This window comes from Mytilus trossulus, chromosome 1 (genome assembly GCF_036588685.1).
Source record: "Mytilus trossulus isolate FHL-02 chromosome 1, PNRI_Mtr1.1.1.hap1, whole genome shotgun sequence".
Taxonomy (NCBI): Eukaryota; Metazoa; Mollusca; class Bivalvia; order Mytilida; family Mytilidae; genus Mytilus; species Mytilus trossulus.
This window is the reverse complement of record NC_086373.1, coordinates 53,086,089-53,096,608: the sequence shown is the minus strand read 5'-3', so window position 1 is coordinate 53,096,608 and position 10,520 is coordinate 53,086,089. Positions and strand designations below refer to the sequence as shown.

The 10,520-nt window shown below is 33.4% G+C and overlaps 1 long non-coding RNA gene across 1 annotated transcript; it reads right to left on the bottom strand.

The window, feature by feature from the left end:
- Positions 1-794: 794 nt before the first annotated feature.
- LOC134708573 (uncharacterized) lies at positions 795-5,438 on the bottom strand. Its single transcript, XR_010105857.1, has 3 exons — positions 5,283-5,438; positions 2,235-2,388; positions 795-1,081 (listed from the first exon to the last, which is right to left on the bottom strand). It is a non-coding gene; the product is annotated as an uncharacterized LOC134708573 (long non-coding RNA).
- Positions 5,439-10,520: the final 5,082 nt, after the last annotated feature.

Genomic DNA, 10,520 nt, shown 5'->3' with positions numbered 1-10,520 from the left:
TTTTGAGAAGATGGGTGGATGGATTGATGTTATGTGATCCAGTGGCAAGTTAAGTGCAGGAAGAGGACATGATACTCAGATATAATACAATGTAATTAACATATTTTGTACAGAACTAGACCAATAATGCACTGAGCTCCTTTTTAACATGATAGTTCACCACAAGGAGAGAATCTGCTATAAGACATGTCCCCCTACATGAACAGATACCTTCAGACTTCAGACTGAACAGTGTATGTTTTTCTCCTTTTACTGTGAGCTGAGCGAATATTCAGAATACGACCACTCTTTTTAGTCTTACTTCTCATAAATAAATTTCCAATCATATGCTCATTGTAAGATTTTTAATGGTTAAATACATTTATTGACAGATTTCTTTTTTTTTGTATACATTAATCATGCTGCAATTTCATTCACTTGTAATGAGTGTATTGTGAATAGTAACTTAAATACATGTATGCATAACTCTTGTACTCTTTCCTATAAAACTGCAGAGCGTATTTTACGAAAAGAATATATGAAATTTGGTGTTACAATATTTAGGCATCCCGTTAACGGGGAGTTGAAAGGGTAAGAACTACATCACTCAGTATAGCATGTTCACATGAGGACTGATGACTTTCAGAAACTCTTGGTTTGTAGTTCCTCAGAAATCTCTGATTGATTTGAATCTTACAGACATACAAACAAAGGTACATTTTGTAAAATAAGCATAAAAATTTAAAGAAAGATTTCCAACAGACTGATTAATGTCTGACGGAGGTCATTTGGTACATAAATTAATTAACCTTTTTGATTTTTGAACATATATGGTTTGCTTTTCAAAATTAATTTTTATTGACTGCATAAAACAAGCTGAAGAACTCAAATTTTTGTTCTATCTTCTCATCAACTGCAATAACTTCCATCGAAATACAATAAACAGTAATCTTAAGAATGAACAGCATTAAAAAGTAAAAAAATGTGTTTTTCTCTCTCTCAATTTAATGTTTTTTTAAAATAACTGTTTCATAATTCTGCTTCAATGTTATTTTCCATTGCTCTTCCTATGCATGTGATATATATCTTTGCCAACTTGTTTCTGGAAAGGAAAAAGTTGATTATAACATTTATCATTTTGTTAAAGTCCAATAATAAGATTAAACATAGGTCAACCATGACATAATGTGAATCAGTGTACATGCATTGCTAAAGGTGGTATAACGTTAATTATACAAGGTTTATATTATACAGGGAGAAAAATGAAAAAAAAAAATGGAACAATGTTTGATTTACCTACTTGAAAACTGGCCTTGAAGTCATTAAACTTTCGAGTCAGTTATTTACTCAAACTCCAAAATCAACCAATCAAAATGCTGGATTTCAATTTTCGACCACGATTTTTTTTCTCCGGGCACTGAGAATTTTTTTTATGACTTCAGGGCCTGATCTTATACGATTTGGAGAAGAATTTTAGCGTCCCAAGTCTGGGTTCATGGCAAATGTTCATGTTTTCAATACGGGCTGCACTTTTAACATTTTTAATTTGTTTTGTTATATATTAGGTCGTTAATTTTTCTGAATTAAATTGTTTCATATATTGTTCATGTCATGGTCTTTTGTAGCCGACAATACGGTATGAGTTTTCTCATTGTTGAAGTCTGCACAGTTGTATATTATTGTTCACAATCACATCGTCTCAAATTTGGTGGATAGTTGTATCAGTGACAATCCTACAACTTTTTATCATTTTATACATATGCAATAGTTTAAAAATTAAATAAAAGTATTCTTTTTGTGAATTTTTTCATTATTAGTACCAGTGGAAATTCTCATTATAATAAATTACTATCTTTTAAATCTGTTATTCGGTTACAGAGAAGGAGATCTTTGTTTATATTTCCTTAAGGTTCCTAAGTTCAACTATGTCCTGCTGTAACACTCTGACATCTTTGGATCGGCAACAAAACACATATGTATTAATATATCAATGCAATCTGTGAAACAGTTAAATGAGAAGTTGTGTGTACGGATATGCACTTCCCGTAAACTTCTTTGTTAACTTTAATGATATCTTTCAATTGTTGAAGAATTGTATTTCTACTCTTTATTTTTTTTGAACTTGCTCTTTGTTGGTTTGTTGTCATATGAACACACTACAACATTTCATGATATTGAAATAAAATTATAGGAATAACTGCAAATACTTACTTTAAAAAAATCATAATTGAGTGTAAAACTATATATAAACCTACCTTTCAAATTATTTCAATGTTCTACTGTCACCTTTCATACCAGTTCTATCTCTATCTCATATTTTATCTGTTCTTGACAATTTTTAGTTGTTGATCTAAAACTTTATTTTCCTCATAGACTTAGTCTTTGTGTTCTGGATCCATTTTTAGATACCTATAACAATAGATCATACTGCATCAACTACTTTGCATGCATTTATAAAAAGTTGTTTTTCCCAACATGCATGTTATGGTATTAATTATGGACGTAACACTTTGTAAATTGTCCTTTGAAAAAATACATCATGAGATAAAGATTGTATCGATGATTTTCAAAATTCTGTAAAGTGGTTCAGGAGTTATTGATGACACTTACGTGGGACATAAGGACAACATATGTTCCATATGTGAACACATTCTCACTAAGAAAATGTCACCAGAAGTGCAAGTCTGTCATCACAACGGATAATGTTTATGTGATAGGATCATACAGTAAAAACAGTAAAACCATTGGTAGTAAAATTGTGCGGGATGTTTAATTTTCAACAAATGTAAGATTGGTCACCTTTAATCGGATGCCTCATATAGCATGTATAGAAAGAGAGTGCCATGATCTCTGCAGGTTAATAACTATTGCAACAACTCTTTGAGAGGCCGTCGGTGGCCTTTTGTCTGAATATGCAGCAGGGCAAATTCCTGTCCACCTTCAATATGCTTTCGTTGTCCAGTGGCAGTCCAAGTTTCATTGACCTTCTTTCACCCCAGATGACATCTTTTACAGGACTTACCTATTGTACTTATTTAACAATTGTTTTGAACATGCATGTAATATGTGCCACTGGACATTAAGCAAATTTTTAATACATGTACTCTAATATATGTTATTATTTTGAGGAATCTCAGTAGGGTCATTTTAAACTATGGGGACTATCCTCTTGAAATAAAAATATTATTCATACCAAGTATTGCTCAATAATTATGTGTCGGATTACTAGTATTCGTGTGTCGGTCCAATGGGTCGTCGGACTAATAGGGCGTCAGGCTATTGGGGTGTCGGACCAATATGGTGTCCGAACAAAAAGATTTAAAAGGCAAAAAAAAATAAAAAAATGTGCAACTTATGAAAGGGTCTGGTCTGGAAGTGGTTTCTTCATTTCTGTATTCTGTAATATTCTATATCATTTTTCACTTTTTATTATTAATTTTGCCTGTTATTATCTTTTCTTCATATTCAAGCACTACACTATTATCGATTCTTCATTGCTTCTGTCTACTTTATAACAACAATGGGAATAATATGAAAGCCAGCCAAATAAGACATTGGAAAATCTGTTTCTTGGTTTATTCTTGCTTGTCGTTGGAGGCAAACTTTGTCTTTCTGTCTCTTTAGTTTGTGTGTATTATTAGAATTAAACGAATGCAACACAAATTTTCCATCTTAAAACAAATTTGTTGAACATTGCGTCTGTTATTTAAGGTAGATTGATGGTATACCGCCATCTTGGATTGTACAATCACAGTACAAAATCGGTCCAGTTATTTGCCAAAATCAGCAAATTTGAAAACAGATTTGCAGTTTAATGATTAGACTGTTTTTTGATATTAAGAAAACTTGTTAATTTATTGTATTATTCATAATATTTTAACAAATATCAAACATTTTGGCTTTTAAAATCCTTTTTTTCAATTGAGCAATTTAAGGAGAAATAACTCTTTAAGTACAAAATTTATACTGGGCTAATAGGAAAATTTTTTATTTTTACTTGTGGCAAGAAAACAAGTTCGGTGACACCATGTTTTCTTTTTATTTTCTTAAGACATACTATGAAACCTACCTTCTCACAATTTATTTCAAAATTCTATCTTATAGAAATTTTTTTATGCACTCTTATGTGTTTTTTCATGAACAAAGTAACCAAATTAAGGCAATTTTCAAACACTCGTAGCTTGAAAAATAGCACGGTGACCCTTACTTTTTATTATATTTTTGAAAAAAATATATAAAATACTTCATTTTGGCACATTACAAGAAAATTCTGTCTCAAAAAACATTTACTTATGATCTACCTTAATCTCTTTTTAACAGAAGGAAAAAACTAAGATTAAATATAATAAACAGAAGTATAAAAAACTATGAACTAAGTCTTTGAAGTTAGATGCATGATTTTTGTTATTAGTTTTTAGTGGCTTTGAACTAGCTGTCAGTAACTGCAAGTACTCTCAGATCTGTATTTAGTGACTTTTTTTGTTGAGTAACGCCGTTACGGTAACGTCCATTATGTTTTTGTTACTGAGATGTATTTCTATTTGCATTCATCTGTTATTTAAAGTTAAATTATAAGCCTTTTTCAACTGAATTTCATAGTTTGTTGTTATGTAGTACTGTTACAACTCTGTTCCAGGTTTAGGGGGAAGACCCTAGCATGTTTAACCTCACCACATTCTGTATATATAAGTCAGGAGCCTGTAATTCAGTGGTTGTTGTTTGTTGGTGTGTTACATATTCATTGTTCGTTCATTTTTGTACATGAATTAGAACGTTAGTTTTCTTGTTTGAATTCGTTGACATTTGTCATTTTGGTGCCTTTTTTTAGCTGACTATGCGATATGGCTTTGCTCATTATTGATGGCCGTATGGCGACCTATATTTGTTAATTTCTGATCATCTGATCTGTTGTGGAGAGTTGTGATTATTCCGCTCATTTTGGGTGCCATGATTGGCAAATAAAATATATGTTGTTGCTGTTGTTGTTGTGTCGTTGGCAATAATACGGCATCTTTTTAATAAACAAATATATATATATATATATATATATATGTAAATCGAATGTTCTGTTCCCTTATGAACCACATAAATTTGAACTAAATTCTTGAAGGGAAAGACATTGTTTTTGTATAAATGTAAACAGAATATAGAATGTTGTGTCAACAGAATACAGAATCAACATTCTGTATTCTGTTGACACAGTATACAGAATGTTGATTCCGGCAAAATATATGATCTGACAGGATGCTCATGGAATAAAACTTGTGATGGAAGAAGACATACATTTGACTTGTAAAACATACATGAACAATAGCAATCCGTAGATGATTCGAAGCGGGTCCGCCATCTCTGACTTGTCGTAACAATCGTCTCTTTATGTAACTTTAAGAATTTCTGCAAGTGGCTGGTAAACCGATATTTTCTCTGCTGTATTTCTGTATCCTATCCTACGCGGCTGATCTACTGTTGTCTCAAAATTTGCCGTTGATGTTATTATCGTAATCACAAAAGCGCGTCAATATGGAACATACAATTGCCTATTGTAAAACGTTTATGTGATTGGATTTACACATGACGTCATTCATTGTTTACAAACGTTATTTTTGCACTCGCACTGACATTTCAACAGTTCAACGGTTCAAACTTCTTCTGGATTGAATACCACAATGGGATTGAAGGTAGATCAAGGTATAGTAGTACATTGAATATTGTAAAACTGAGAAAAATGTAGCATATCTAATTCAAAACATATTACGTTAGTTAAAAAAGCAGAATACGCGTTACACAGTGGCGGACCCCTGGGGTTCAGAGGGTGGGAACATCAAATTATTTCAGACGTTCAATGCATTATTCTATATAATACTACTTAAAATATTTTATTTCCCCCATTTTTTCGCTATAATTATGAAATCTTTAGGCGACTGAGTTTGGAACCCCCCTTTTTCCTTTTATCTCGAGTGTTTGGAACCACAGGCACTTGTTTCTATCCATACGAAGGTCGACTATCCATAACAAGTGCCTGTGTTTGGAACCCTCTTTTAAAACAATGGGTGGATCCGCCTCTGGTTACAGAACATTCTGTAAATGTCAAAATAGGTATAAAATCGCGGGTTGTTTTGGATATATACATATTATTACTTCTTTGCCAAACCTTATCAAATAGATTATAGTATTTATATTTGTCAAATTGATATTTGTGAAATGATCAGCCTGACTTTCTAAAAATATGATTGGATAAAGGGAGGTGCGGTACACCCCTCGGCGTAAGAAGGGGGAGGGGTCCGAAGGTTGGACCCCTTTTTAACAATAAATGCATCATAAATTTGAAAAGGGAAATCTATTTAGTATTTGGAAACCCTATCTCCAGATTTGGAACCCCCTTTTAAAAATGTGTTTCCTATTTTGACATGATTTTTTTTATAGGGCCCAATGCTTCATTTAATTTGGGAAACATTTTAATATATAAGTCCTAGGTGCCTACAAAATTATTTCATCTCGCCACATTGACTGCTGTGTTTGTTGCTGTTCAGTTGTTGCTGCATATATGTATATTTAAGAAATAATTCATGGGGGCTTGAATATATCGTGATTTTACCACGGGTTGGCCCTTTATGACAAATATTTTACCCTGAGCAATAGCGAGGGGTAAAATATAGGCATAAAGGGACAACCCGTGGTAAAATCTAGATATATTCAAGCCCCCATGAATTATTTCGATTCTAATAGGTCAAATACGGCAATTCTTTTGGATCGAAGCGCTCTAGGTGGAGGCAAATATTTGCCATTCCCATAAATAAACGCACTATTAAATTGGCGTAAAAGAACGGAGCAAACTGAATTAGTGACATGCTTAAACTATTTAAAATAACGCATATAGATAGTTTTGAATTATTTTAAATGATAATTTACTTATATGTCTTAAATGTTTAAACAAATATGGCTTATAACACATTTTAGCATCGTTTGTTTACGTTGCCATGTTGTGATGATTTTCGGTTTTTCAAGCGTGTATTTTCCCGTAAAATGCTCATATTCTAACGTCATCGTATTATGACGTCGCGAAACTCATTCATAAAAAAGCATATGACGTGGGAGTACGATCGGAACAGCCCATGCAATATATTCAAATTTTACCACGGGTGTGTACTCAAAGCGTTTGAAGGACGTCATGTTAGAATTTTATATATTTATATATAAGTGATCTCGTTTGAAATGATTTTACCACAACATTTCTGTTACTTCTGTTTTATTTAAATATTTTTTTATTATACTATGCGATCTGGGCAATGCGATATATGGGTTTGCTCATTGTGCATTTGATGTGGTAAAAATCAGGGGCGGATCCCGGATTTTTGAAAGGGGGGCGAAGATATTAAATTTTGCCGAGCGGAGCGAGTCGAAAATTTTTTGGGACCTTTTTTGGGCTAAAAAAAACATAATATAAGTGTAATATAAGCACTATTTAAACGGTTCCTGGCTTGGGGCATGCATATTTTATAGTTGCTGTAAAATGTAAGGGTTGGACATTTTTTATGCTGTATTCTCCCTATTAATTGTCTATTATAAAATGATAGTATTGATCCAAAGCTATGTACTGATATATTTGATGTAGGACTTGTCAGTAAAAAATAGACATGGAAATTCGATGAAATTTACAATACGACCGACACGAGTTAAAAAAGACAAACAAGCAGTTTTTATCAAAATGTTTGATTGATATGTTTCACCCAACATAACTTAGGGAACCGAAGTGAGGGGTTCCAAATCCACCAAAGACTACGAAAGTGTCTGAAATGACAACGAAGTTATGAATGACGGTCAACAAATGGAGACATAAAAGTCACATCCAGTAGGCAGGTTGCATGCAGTCTGGTCTTGAAAAACGTATTCAATATATATAAGTCCGGCAAAACAGACATTCCAGTCAGACATGCAAACCCCGGCCACAAAAAAATACGCTCGTTTTTATTCATCATGTTCATTTCATGCTAAATATTTTTGTTGGAAATTTTAGTTTTTAATAGCAAAAAAGTGGACAAGACTATTGTTTTCAATCCAGATACGGCCAACATTTTTGTTTAAGGCAAGAATCAGTCATTTTTTTCTCTCTCAAATATCTCAGACTGCCTCCTCAAATCAAATGGTTCGTACCTGAGACTTGAAATCTTTCTAGAGCTTATACTGACTGGGGATCATTATTCAATTTGTTAAACATGTTTTCGTAAGTAAACAATATTGTGGAACTTTTTTTTCATGAGAGTATAAAAGTCTATAGAGTATTTACCATTACTTTCTGTTTAGTGGAATAGTGAAATAGAAGTCAATACGTTCTTGCTCAATCCTGTGTCGCTTTAAAGGTTTCCTGATTGTCATGACAACCTCAGCCTAAGCAATGTGTATTACTGTAATTTGAATTTCAAAATGACCGAGTGCCGTTTTTTCAACGCACTAGTCAACTCCACCATAGCAAATCACATGACTTTGACAATCAGTAAATACCGGCCAGCGAAAAATGTCTTTATAAGTAAAGAATTGTCGTATAAAAATTAAATACTCGTGAAATGCCAAAGTTCACGAAGTCTAGTCTGATTAATCATTTTACAAAAAAAAAAAAAAAAAAAAAGTCCGAGCAAAAGGGGGGGGGGGGGGGCGGGGCGTACGCCCTCTACGCCCCCTCTGAATCCGCCACTGAAAATCATTCAACAGTCTTCCTATTTTTATATTGTAAATAAAGATGTCTGTGAAATATTTAAATTTCTATTTTATTTTGGTACTGGCTATGGTTACATTGAAATATAACAGTCGTAAAAAAGTTATTGTTACAATGAAGTTTAGGCTATATCGCCGGAATGCAGACCTAGGGTTGACTAAGGAACTACATAGAATACTTACGAGTGTAACAATGATATTTATGTCTACGGTTACATTGTGTTATTGTTACGTAAATGCACTCAAATGAAAAAAATGTTTACAATATTTTATACATTTTTCTAATTTGAATTTGATTGTCAGTGTACACACAACCAGTATGTTGTTTCAGTCCGATGCATTTTTGGCCCGGTGTAACCACTCTCAGTGGCGGATCCAAAAATTTACATGAGTGGGGGCCCACTAACTGACCTAAGAGGGGGCCGGCTCCAGTCACGCTTCAATGATTCCCCTATATAAGCAACAATTTTTTTTCAAAAAAAGGGGGGGGGGGGCGGGTCCCCTGCCCCCCCCTAAATCCACCTCTGACTCTAGGCAGCCCTCACAAACGAGTAATTGGGGTGGATGGGTTGGGTGGCTCAGTGTTGTATTAATATATAAGAAGATGTGGTATAACTGCCAATGAGAAAAGTCTCCTGTTCATATAAGTCGTAATTTGTAGAAGTAAACCATTATAGGTCAAAGTACGGTCTTCAACACCGTGCCTGCATGGGCTCTCACCGAACAGCAAGGTGTAAAGGGCCCCAAAAGTGACTAGTGTAAACCATTCAAACTTGAAAACCAACTACTGAATACCAAATTCCTGACTTAAGACAAAAACCTTTTTTGTATTGTTACAATCTCAAAAACGTGTCCGATAATTTAAGAATGTGTCCGGTTAAAAACGCCAGAATATTTCAACTCATATACCCCCAATGATACTCTGTAAAGTAAAAACGCAATTCAATATTAATGGTGTGGATACGATAGAACCCGTATTGTTCGGTTGGATTGTAAATGATTAGAAAAAAAAGTCGAAGCAGGTGCCAAAAAAAAATCTGGAGGAAAGGTTTAGTAATCCGTACAGACAAATGTCCAAGGTGTGCTACACTGTGCACGCTTTCTTCTGCTTGCAGACACAGACTATAGGTCTGGTTTTTAAAAAAAAATTGCATAATAAAAGTTATTTTTATTTGAAGCGCTTTAATTTATGATTTTCTTTATCAATATGATTATTATTATAATAAAGTTCAGACAGAGGTACTTCACAATTTAGAAAACTAATACATCATGTACATTTTATATTGTATTTTCTCCCCGGTGCTTGACCACGTTTACTGTATGTCATTGATAAACATTAGTTTGTTCAGCATAGGTAATTCATAACAAGCATAACTGCAGGCTAAGTTTACAACACATAATTAACTATTGATTACTTAATGTCCAGTGGCAAATATGTCATGCGTATTTAGAAAAAAACCCATTAACATTGCATTTAATAAGTTTTGTAAAATTTAAATCATCGTTTATAAATAGTAAGTAAATTCTATTGTTTTAATATTGTCCGGTGATGCCTATAAATGTCTTTTTACAAAATGTATGTCTATGAGGGTACTGCTTGACCGGCGTCCCGCAGAAGTGGTTCGCCAGTGCAATTTGACATGTTTATCAAATTATTGACGTCACATTGACGCGTTTTGGAGGAATCGGACACGTTTCTGTGTGCTACCATAGATAGATGTATAACATCTCTGGCTAGGTGCTACATATACCGGTATGACTATGTACGATAAATTTTCAATTAAATTAAATTTCCACTTCAACCTATTTTAATAATTGTATAAAGTAGTTAG